Genomic DNA, 10,595 nt, shown 5'->3' on the forward strand with positions numbered 1-10,595 from the left:
TTAAGGTTGGCAATCACAAGTAGGGATTGTGGCGCAGGTGTTTGTATGGGAGGGTGTGTATCTCACAGAAAGGCCTTGGAGAGAGCAAAGATGACATCTCAATATTTACATTTAAAAATCATATTAAAAACAGAGTTAGTGATCTTTGAACTGCTTTATTCCTGGGGAAGGTTGCTCTGCTGTTGGCTGTAGTGGCTTATCTGTATTTAAACAGAGGGTAATGGAAATTAGCTGTCAGTTGCTGAGGGGAGCTGCTCCTGGAGCCGGCTCCACCTGCAGCCAGGCTGAAGGCAGTAGCTTAAAGGACGGACATGAATGGAGGCAAGTCCATGCTCGGGGCAGCAGGTGAACCCCCTCCTTGCCCATCCCACCTTCCCAGGTGCTTCTGTATAACAGGTACAAGGCTCTGGTTGTCTGTCTTCACCAGAGGTACTGCCAAGGTCAGAAAGGCCTACCCCCCCATATCATGATCATGTCCGTGTGGAAGAAAAGACAGGTTATAGTTGTAGGTAACTCCCTTCTGAATAGAACAGAGGGTCCAATATGCCGGCCAGACCCTCCTCTTAGGGAAGTCTGCTGCCTCCCTGGGGCCCGACTTAAACACCTCAGCAGGAAACTTCTCTGGTGGTGAAGCTCCCCCCAACTTAGGCCACTCGGTGCTTGGTGCGATTTCTCCCCACTTGGACCACATAATAACCCAACATAAAACAGAAAAGAATGCAAAGGACAATGGACCAGAATATTATGACAACCTCTTAGCACCTGAACCACATGGCAACCTGGGCCACATAACAACCCAACATAAAATAGGAAAGAATGCAAAGGGCAATGGGCCAGAACGTTACGGCAATCCCTTAGCACACCCGGTTTCCGCATCCCCTATTGCCTGGAAACAGTCAATAATCGATCATCCCCTGACACTACCTGGATCATGGCCCAAAGAGGGGAGTGATACCAGAATTTCAAGATCTAGCAAGTTCTGGGTTTGCACAACTGGTGGAATGTGCCACAATATCCCGTAGTCTGAGTTGGGCCTGAGTGAAGAAGTATCTGGTGAAAGTCAGTTATCTCAGACCCTATAAATAGCAACTCTAGTGAAGCCCTTTGAGCTCTCCTGGATCACAGCAGGCTGTGACCAGTATCTCCCCTGAGTTGGGACACCTCAGGTAAACACCTTGAGGGTTAAAGAGCCAGGGTGAGTCAATTACGGCCTGTTGAGGAATGCCAATGCATTGTGAGTATTTACTCTAAACCAAACTGAGAAGAGGGAAATTTTAACTCTTTCATTCACCTCTCTATCTATCTGTGTGTTTCTGACATACACATTAGCTTTTATGAGTGTGGATGCTCTTATCTTTTACTGACACATGTTTTACTGGATCCAAATATTTTCTGTCTCCTTGTCAGCGTATTTATACGTTTATGTGTTCATACACATATATATTGATTTAGAAAAGGGGCACCCATCCACTAATTCGAGTCACCCGCTGCGAAGGGACCTTAGTCCTAGCAGTTAAAGACTGGGGTGACGTGTGAATGTGCCACTCTTCGAGTGGTGCCTGTTTGTATGTTTGTGCTCATATGCATATGTATTGATTTAGGATACCCTATAGTAAATTACTGTGAATTGTGTCATTTACTAATCTGTAATTAAGTCGTTGTTCAATTATTTTGTTAAATCACTTTGCAAATCCTTAGATCAGTTAATGATTAAGTGTCATCCAGACAAGCTCGAGAAATGGACCCATGTGAACGTCATGAGGTTCAACAAGGCCACATGCAGGGTCCTGCACCTGAGTTGGGGAAACCCCCAGAATCAATACAGGCTGGGGGATGAAGGGATTGAGAGCAGCCCTGCCGAGAAGGACTTGGGGGTACTGGTGGACGAAAAGCTGGAGATGAGCCAGCAATGTGCGTTCGCAGCCCAGAAGGCCAGCTGTATCCTGGGCTGTATCAAAAGAAGTGTGGCCAGCAGGTCGAGGGAGGTGATTCTGCCCCTCTACTCTGCTCTGGTGAGACCCCACCTGGAGTACTGCGTCCAGCTCTGGAGCTGTCAGCCCAGGAAAGCCATGGACCTGTTGGAGGGGGTCCAGGGGAGGGCCACAAAGATGTTGAGAAGGCTGGAGCACCTCTTCTGTGAGGACAGGCTGAGAGAGTTGGGGTTGTTCAGCCTGGAGAAGAGAAGGCTCTGGGGAGACCTTATAACGGCCTTTCAGTACTTAAAGGGGGTTTATAAAAAAGATGGGGACAAACTTTTTATCAGGGCCTGTTGTGATAGGACAAGGGGTAGTGGCTTTAAACTAAAAGGGGGTAGATTTAGACTAGATATAAGGAAGAAATTGTTTACCATGAGGGTGGTGAAACACTGGAAGAGGTTGCCCAGAGAGGTGGTAGACGTGCCATCCCTGGAACCATTCAAGGTCAGGTTGGAGGGGACTCTGAGCAGCCTGATCTAGTTGAAGATATCCCTGTTTATTGCAGGGGCGTTGAACTAGAGGACCTTTAAAGGTCCTTTCCAACCCAAATTATTCTATGATTCTCCACCCAGATGCCCCCAGGGTTTGAGCTGAGGTGGGCCACTGAAGTCAGGCTGGAAAATCTTTTTCAGCCCATGGGTTCGGACTGAGACAGGTATTCAAATCACTGACAGCTATCTACCCTGATCCCCAGTGTCACCAGTCAAACTCCTCACTGTGCTGAGTATTAAACCAATACACAGAAAGATCTATCACTAGTCTAAGATCTAATCACTAATCCAGGAAGCAGCAACTCAAGGGCCAGATATCAAAACAAGATTTTTCCAACCATGTGGTAATGATTGCCACCCACGTCTTTCTTCCTACTTTGAAATATTATTCCCTTCCAACTAGAACACAGATCAGAAATATAGAGTACACAGAGAAAGCTTCACTTTAAAACACAGCCTGGCAATCACTAATACAGGTGATGCAATGCACCGGCCACCTTCATCCACATTATGTGGCAGAGAACGTGTTCGTTGTCAATGAGCTACACAAGCCTATAAAATTCCCAGAGAAAGAGTGCTCCTTTTTGCATGAGATTAGCATGCCATAAAACAGAAGGCAGCTGAACATGTAAAACTAAGGAAGGGTGTGATAATCAGGAAAAGGCTCATCAACATGAAAAGAAACAAGATTTTCATGGGTTTCTAGTGAGTATGGAGATCTTTTTAAGTGCTCTGCTAGAGCTCTCTGAGCAGTACTTTGCCTTCAGAAAATGTTTGGAAACTCTCTGAATAAAACCTTCTGGAGTTTTCAGATCAAGTACCTGAAGTATTCCTCCTCCTCCAGTTAAAGACTTTCTCTCCAGTTGCCAAGCTTGATAATTTGTCCTGGTCTGAGGTAAAACCTGGTCTGAGGTAAAACAGAACCCATTTTCTGTTTTGTAATTTTACGTTTTAGCTGGGCCTTTTCTAACTGACTAAATTCTGAAATTAACAGCATATTTTTCAGAAACTGTTCACTCTCAGAGTGATAAAACCCAATTATACCAAGGGATGGTATAATCTGGCCAAAACCATGACATAATTCCAGGAGGAAGTGTTTCCTTCTGAGTCCTTTCTGCCTGTTGAACTTTCAGAAGACCAGAGAATCAGAAGGAGAACAGGAAAGGATCTGGGGGCTTGCAGGCTTTTTAAGCATCCACAGAAGTTAATGACACATCAGGATGGTTGGCTGGACAGGAGCCATCTAGCACCTCCATTCATATGATGGGGCAGTGGGCACAGCTCCAAACGGAGTGGTCATCTTCTTGGGGGATTGGTTGGCAGTTGGCACAGCCTTGGTCAGTGAATCACAGATGGTGGCAACCAGCCGTGGCTGGCATGCGGAGCCACGGCGCAGGCAGGAGGCTCTGCCTGGCACAGCAAATCCGTGCTCTTGCCCTTGCTGCAGGCAGGCCAGAGGCAGAAGCCAGGGGCATGAGTCCTGCACTTGATGTGTGAGATCAGACAGGTCCAGGCTAATGCAGGATCATATGCTCAACATGAGTCAACTGTGCGATGCTCTTGCAAGGAAGGTGTTCTTGGCTGTATTTATAGGACTGTAATAGCTAAAATATGAAAGGCAATTACGCCATGCTACTAATTGGGAACGACTCCCCAGCTGTAGTCCTGTGTCCATTTTTGGGAATAGTACTTCATGAAATAGGCGAGCGTCTATGGGAGGGAGCCACATAAACAACAGAGATTTAAATAACATGTGATGTTACTCTGTGACAGAAGACTGAAGCTGTTTGGGTGCTGAATCTATAAAAGTGCTAAAAGCAGAGCTGAGGAAACAGCTATTTTCTGTGAATAATAAGGGTTAGTTAGTTATTACCAATTATTACTTAATTGCTTTCCAGATTCATGGGGATAGAGTAAGATGGAAAAAAAAATCAGTATTATTCAAAGCTTCAGATGAAAAAAAAAAGAGTCAAACTGTTAGTAAAAGTTTGCCATCTATAGAATTAGTAAAGACCTAGAACAGGCTACCTACAGAGGATGTGGTTTCTCTGAGAAGGTTGCACAAATATTGGCCACTCATGATCTGTTGATATTAATCCTCTCTTAATGCAAAGGTTTTCATGAGATGATCTCTTTAGGTCCCTTCCAAGCTGATTCTCTGAGTTAGTGCCTGCCAGACATTTGCTTTCCATACTTCCTATTAAAAAATTTTTGCATTTGGTGGCTGTGGGCTCCTGAAAAGTGTGCTCCCACACAGTTTGTGAAGACATGTTAGAGGTGCCCATCTGAATTTTCACATCCTGTGTACTAAATAAAGCGCAGCCTCTCACACCGACTGGTCTCCAAAGCCAGTTAGGAACAAGGAAAAATAACACAATCTGAGCTCTCAGGGGTGCTCTGAAATCAAACTCATCAATGTCAGTGAAATCTGTTGAGGCTGTGATTAAATTAGTAATGTTATAGTTAGAGTAGGATTTGTATTATTTGCAGGAAATAATATAAATGTGAACACAGGTATTGAATAAAGAACGTCAAAAGAAATATTGAATAATTTGTCATGCATTGTTAAAAAAGGGTAATCACAACCTGCATGCATTGGGCAGCTGAATTTAAGTGCATTTCCTAAGTTAAAGTACACTTCGTAATTTTTGAGGGCACTTTGAGGGCTTTACTTAGCCACATTACCATCACAACATGGCTTCTTGTCTGTAAGAATTTAACAGAACCTTATAGCTACTCTAGGGTGTACAGTGCATTAATTTCCAAAGAAGAGTAAGGTAAATAGAAATATGTGACATGTACTAGCACATCCACAGAAGACTTAAGAATGAAGATACTCAAGGATTGAAAGGAATTTTTGGGGTAATCAAGTCAAGGCAACATCTCATGTAGCTTGCTTCAGAATTTGTCTCCTCTTCTCACTTCCAGCCTGGCTAATTTACGTCCATTTGTATTTCTGCCCACACCATCCATTAGCTTAAGTAATTGCGTTTTCATCTTTGGTACTTACGCTACTATTTAGAGAGAGCAACCTTATGGTTTTTTTCTCAGCTTTCATTTTGCTGGGCTACAAAACCCAGCTCTCTTCATGCCTTCCACTAAAGCAGATCCTTCATTCTCCTGGTCTGTTTTGCACCTCTCATAGTCATTAAGCTTTCCTGAGTGGGAGTGATGAGAAGTGCGTATGATATTTCAAAGGGGGCTTCCCTATTGCCCTGTGCAATGACAGTAATACTTCCCTTTCTGTATTGGAAATATCATGTCTGGTGCGTTGTAGGAACATCGTCATACTCTTTGTGGCCACACCATAGGGACAGCTGTGTAGAAATATTCCAGAAAGGTCTCCATGAGGTAGTGACAAAACTGAAAGCGATACTGCAGTAACCACTCAAATTTCCACAGGAAGTTCTGTGCAGCTTCTGTGAGTCAAGATCAATTGACCCAGCATTAAATATAAATATTGCATCTGCTAGTCTTCAGTCATATAGCATCATCCAATATAGCATCATCCCATAGTAAGCAAGTGGGAATGCAATTGCATCATGAACTGGTAGGTGTGCTGGTATGTGGCTGTTGTTGTATCATATGGTCAGAAATTGTGTAGTTACTGAAAGTCCAGACCTTTTCCATGCTCAGGTCCTTGAGATGTTCAACAGCTGACCTTGCTGAACAGCTCTCTGAATTTATAGGAATGCAGACTTTTGAGCTGAGATCATAAATAGATTTCATAGAATCATAGAATGGTTCGGGTTGGAAGGGACCTTAAAGATCATCTAGTCCCAACCCCCTGCCATGGGTAGGGACACCTCCTACTAGACCAGGTTGCTCAAAGCCCCATCCAACCTGGCCTTGAACACTTCCAGGGAAGGAGCATCCACAGCTTCTCTGGACAACCTGTTCCCGTGTCTTACCATCCTCACAGTAAATAATTTCTTCCTAATATCTAATCTAAATCTATCTCCCCTCTTTCAGTTTAAAACTGTTACCCTCATCCTATCACTTCACTCCTTCATAAAGAGTCCTTCTCTCTCTCTCCTGTAGGCCCTCTTTAGGTACTGGAAGGCAGTTATAAGGTCTCACTGGAGCCTTCTATTCTCCAGGCTGATAAACCCAAGGTTTATCCTTGTGCTGACTCAATCCCTTATTGTTTTCTATCACCAACTCTTCAGCGATCCCCTAACTGCTTAGCAAAACCTATCTAAAACATTGTCATCTTTGACTATTATCATCCTTGATTATTTGGACTCACTGATCGGGGCCCTGACCCCAACCCACTGGCTGATTTCCTTTCCTTCTGCTTAACCGCAGACCTGCCTTATCACCAGATTTGTTTGGCAATCTGGGCTCCTGGTAGAGCCTGAATATTGTCACTGGACCTGCCCTGCCCTGCTGTGATGCTGGCTTCTGGCACCTCATCCCGTTCTCCATCCTGTCCCCCAATTCCTTCTATCAGTTGAGTATATCAGCGCTAGCATTTTTTAGCCACTTTGTCGGCTGTTCTCCTACCCTCTCATGTTTACTTATATCTTGTTTCAACCTCCTAATTTCTTCTTTTTCAGTAGCAGGTATGAAGCTCATACAAGCCTTCCCCTCATATCATAATTTAAACAGTTTCTTCACAATCACCAGAGCCTTGGTCCCAGAGATCCATGACACAGGAGCTCATGTGGCATGCATTAATTTTTTCAGGGTCTCCAGATCTGACCACATGAGTAAAATTGATCTTTGCCAGAGATATCAACTAACAAATGCATCCTGAACATAGGCTGTAAGGTTTTCACCAGGACAGAGAAAGAATTCAGCCATTGGTGAAACGATGTCCACAGAAGAATTAGTAACTTGGGAAGTAACTTGTGCTTGGGAAGAACAAGACGGACCAGAAACAGAAATTAAGACATTTGTCGCAAAACTGAATTAAACGTTTATAACAAAAGACAGAGGCAAAACACATCAGAAGCACAATAGCTCTGTAGAAATAAAAGAGACAATAAATTGACTTCTGCTCTGAAAACAGGTTTGCTGAGAAATGTTCCAAAACACTGAGTTGGAATGAGGCCGTTTTGAGGCTTCCCAAAGTAGCTGCTGGGTTTACTGCATTTCAGTAATATTTTTTTTTTTAAAACAAAAAAAGATTATTTGCCCTCGTTGCTGTAAACTTACTTAATCCTTGCAGGGAGCCACCTTACAACTTGTATTCTGCAGACTTCCGAGGATGCCTGTTGTACTTTTAGAAGTTCCCAAAAGGCAACCGCTGTCAGTAAATTTTAATTTACCATACATGGTTTTTTGAGTTTAGAATTTGAAGAAGGTTGGAAGCCACAGCACATACACCATGTGAATTTTCACTTGTGTATACATGTTCAGCGAGATCTTTTGTAGGTCAGTTGATATTTTTTCTAAAGTGTAGAACTCCTAATAACTCAAATTTGAAAGCACATACGTACATCCTATCAATGTAAATCGCCCTTCTACACGCAAACTGCAGAAAAAATGATGCAAAAAAGCCTAGCAGAGGTTGAAAATGTTTCCACTCCCTTTTCTGCAGGTCACTCAAAATTATTAATTGCTAGAATATCTGAATGGCAAAGCAGCCTGGGCATGAAGACAATACCATGAAGAAAATACTAAAAATACATAGTTCATTTTTTTACAATTGCACTGCTACAGATGTGATATTCATTTTTTTAGACTTCCTTTGAAACAGCACGTCAAACAATGTTTCTGGACTGACTCCTACTTCAGGTTGGAAGTTTTAGCCTTAGAGACATTCAGAACTGGAAAAACTCCTGGAAAAAAAATGAAAAAGACTATTAAGAATTTGCTTTGGATTCAGAGAGCAGAGATTTTCAAAGGAGCTCAGCCTGTTTGGGTGTATTTGCATGTTAGCCAAGCAAAACAGGAGCTGAGCGGCAATTCAGCTCTGGCCTATAAATATATTCTAGACTATACGCTAGCGGAGAAGAAAAGCTTCTCATGAATGTGTTTATGCTGGAAATTAGAAGCTTACTCTCCTCACAGCAATGATGCTTTGGAACAACCTTTCACTGAAGGAATGAGGCAAAGCCATTTTAAGTTGCGGCTTGATTAGCTGCAAGGATGACCCCGTGGTTGTCTGTGACAAGAAATGACAGAGTCCGTGGGTCTATGGATCGGCTCCTGTGCAAAACATGGCCTTGCTTCTCACAGTGGGAACTTTGGGATGCCGAGTACTCCAGAAAACCTGGCTTTTACTAGGTGTCTGAAAGTGAGCAGAGGCCATTCATTAATATCCATAGTCGGCGGAGCACTTCAAACCTCCTTTTCATGTGGTATTAACATGAGGCAGCCGGAAGGTAAGAAGTAGGCATTTGATCACAGGTTACAGATTGATTTGATTAAAACAATGGTACGAAGAATTCTCTTTAAAAAAACCCTAAGAAATTCAGCATAAACAATTACACAAATGATATCTTACTCAGACTTTCTACCAGTTATTACACGATCTCTTCCAATTACCAGTTTATTACAGGATATATCCTTCATGTTGCACACTGTCTCCTGCAAGCCACGCTGATATTTCAAGTGCACGCTAAGAGTTGCCATGACCAGGTATTTCAGGGATAATGGTGGTAATTATGGCATCGCTAGAGATGGGTGGCACTGTCTTGCCCAAGGGCACACCAAGGCTAAACCCCATCAGCTGGAGGCTGGATTGTGCCTGGGAGGAGCATTTGGGGTGACTTAGGGTGAAAACCAATGTTGAACGGCAGGGTATAGACTAAGTGTAACTGCAACAAGGCAAAACGGAGCTGAGCTTTGCTTTGCTCTGCTCGCTTTTCTTGTCACAAAACTAAAAGAAGTTGGTTAAACAATAGCCTGGCAACGTCCTTTCCTCCAGCCTTTCTGGTCTCTCTGCTTCTTTGGGTTTTTTTATATAGGCATCTCAGTGGTCATGATCACCAATTTGGTTGTGGGTATCTGTTCAGGAGTTGATACAATTGGGGAGCTAAATAAGACGGGACCTTACTAAGGACATTGCACTGCATCATTGTGTTTCTTCCCTCACGAGATGCTTTTGATTAGCTGCCCGAAATACAGGTTTCACAAGGAACTCCTGTGGTGCAGAAGTTTGTCTGGCAAAACATATTGAGGAGAAATGGCCCCATTAAGAAACTCATTGTACTTTTCTATTTCTAATGGCAAACTCTGCTACAATCTGTGTCCTGTAGGAAGAGTTTGCAAACTTAGAAAGGGTCCTCATTATTTTTTGAACTGACAAGTACTGCAACTCACGCATTCATCTCTGTTTGGCAGCCTCCAGAATGAAATGCTCCAGAAAGGATAAGCGTTGTGCAAAGCCTTCAACAAAAGCACACCTCATCCTCAGCTTCTTCAGTTAAAGACCAGCTTTCAGCTGACACAGACAGGCCTGCTAATATAACTGAAAGCATTATTATTGTTTCACATAGCAAAACAGAACGATATCCAGACCAGTCAACAACTAGTACATGCCCCACTGTGGCTCAGCAAAAGCTTTAAACATAATTTCTCAGTTTGATCTAAAACAAAAAGGCTGACGGTATTCCAGGGAATATTCCCCCAAGAATCCACTTTCTCAATCAAAGCTCAGAAGCAATAGGGGAGCAGGTACAGAGCTCGCTCAAAACGTCAGCTCTGAATATTTGGTCATGTCTCTGCGAGCAGTTTCCTTCCGCAGGAACGTTTTCCAGAATCCTGCCATTTAAATGTCTCCTGCTGGCAGGAGGCACCTTAAACCCCCAGGCCTTTGATCCATGAGATCAATACTGAAGTCCTTCTACTCCTTCAAGTTCTCGGCTGAGAATTCTCCAAAGGAGAGGATATGCCTATGTGGCAATAAAAGATCGAGTTTTTCCAGTTAAACCATTTCAGGTACCAAAATCTGCCTGTCCCAAACACACACACAAAAATTCTCAGCAAGTCAAATTCTCTCCTTTAACAAGTAAACAGGTGATCAAGACAAACAGGTCAGCAGCTAGCTGAGCAACACCCAGGGCCAGTGCCCAGATGATTTACTGGTCTTTGAAGAATATATTTCCTTCAAATAAACCATATTTTTAAAAGGGAGAGAAAGAAGTTCCAGTGAACTTCTTACCTATAGGAACATTCA

This window comes from Chroicocephalus ridibundus, chromosome 4 (assembly GCF_963924245.1).
Source record: "Chroicocephalus ridibundus chromosome 4, bChrRid1.1, whole genome shotgun sequence".
Classification (NCBI taxonomy): Eukaryota; Metazoa; Chordata; class Aves; order Charadriiformes; family Laridae; genus Chroicocephalus; species Chroicocephalus ridibundus.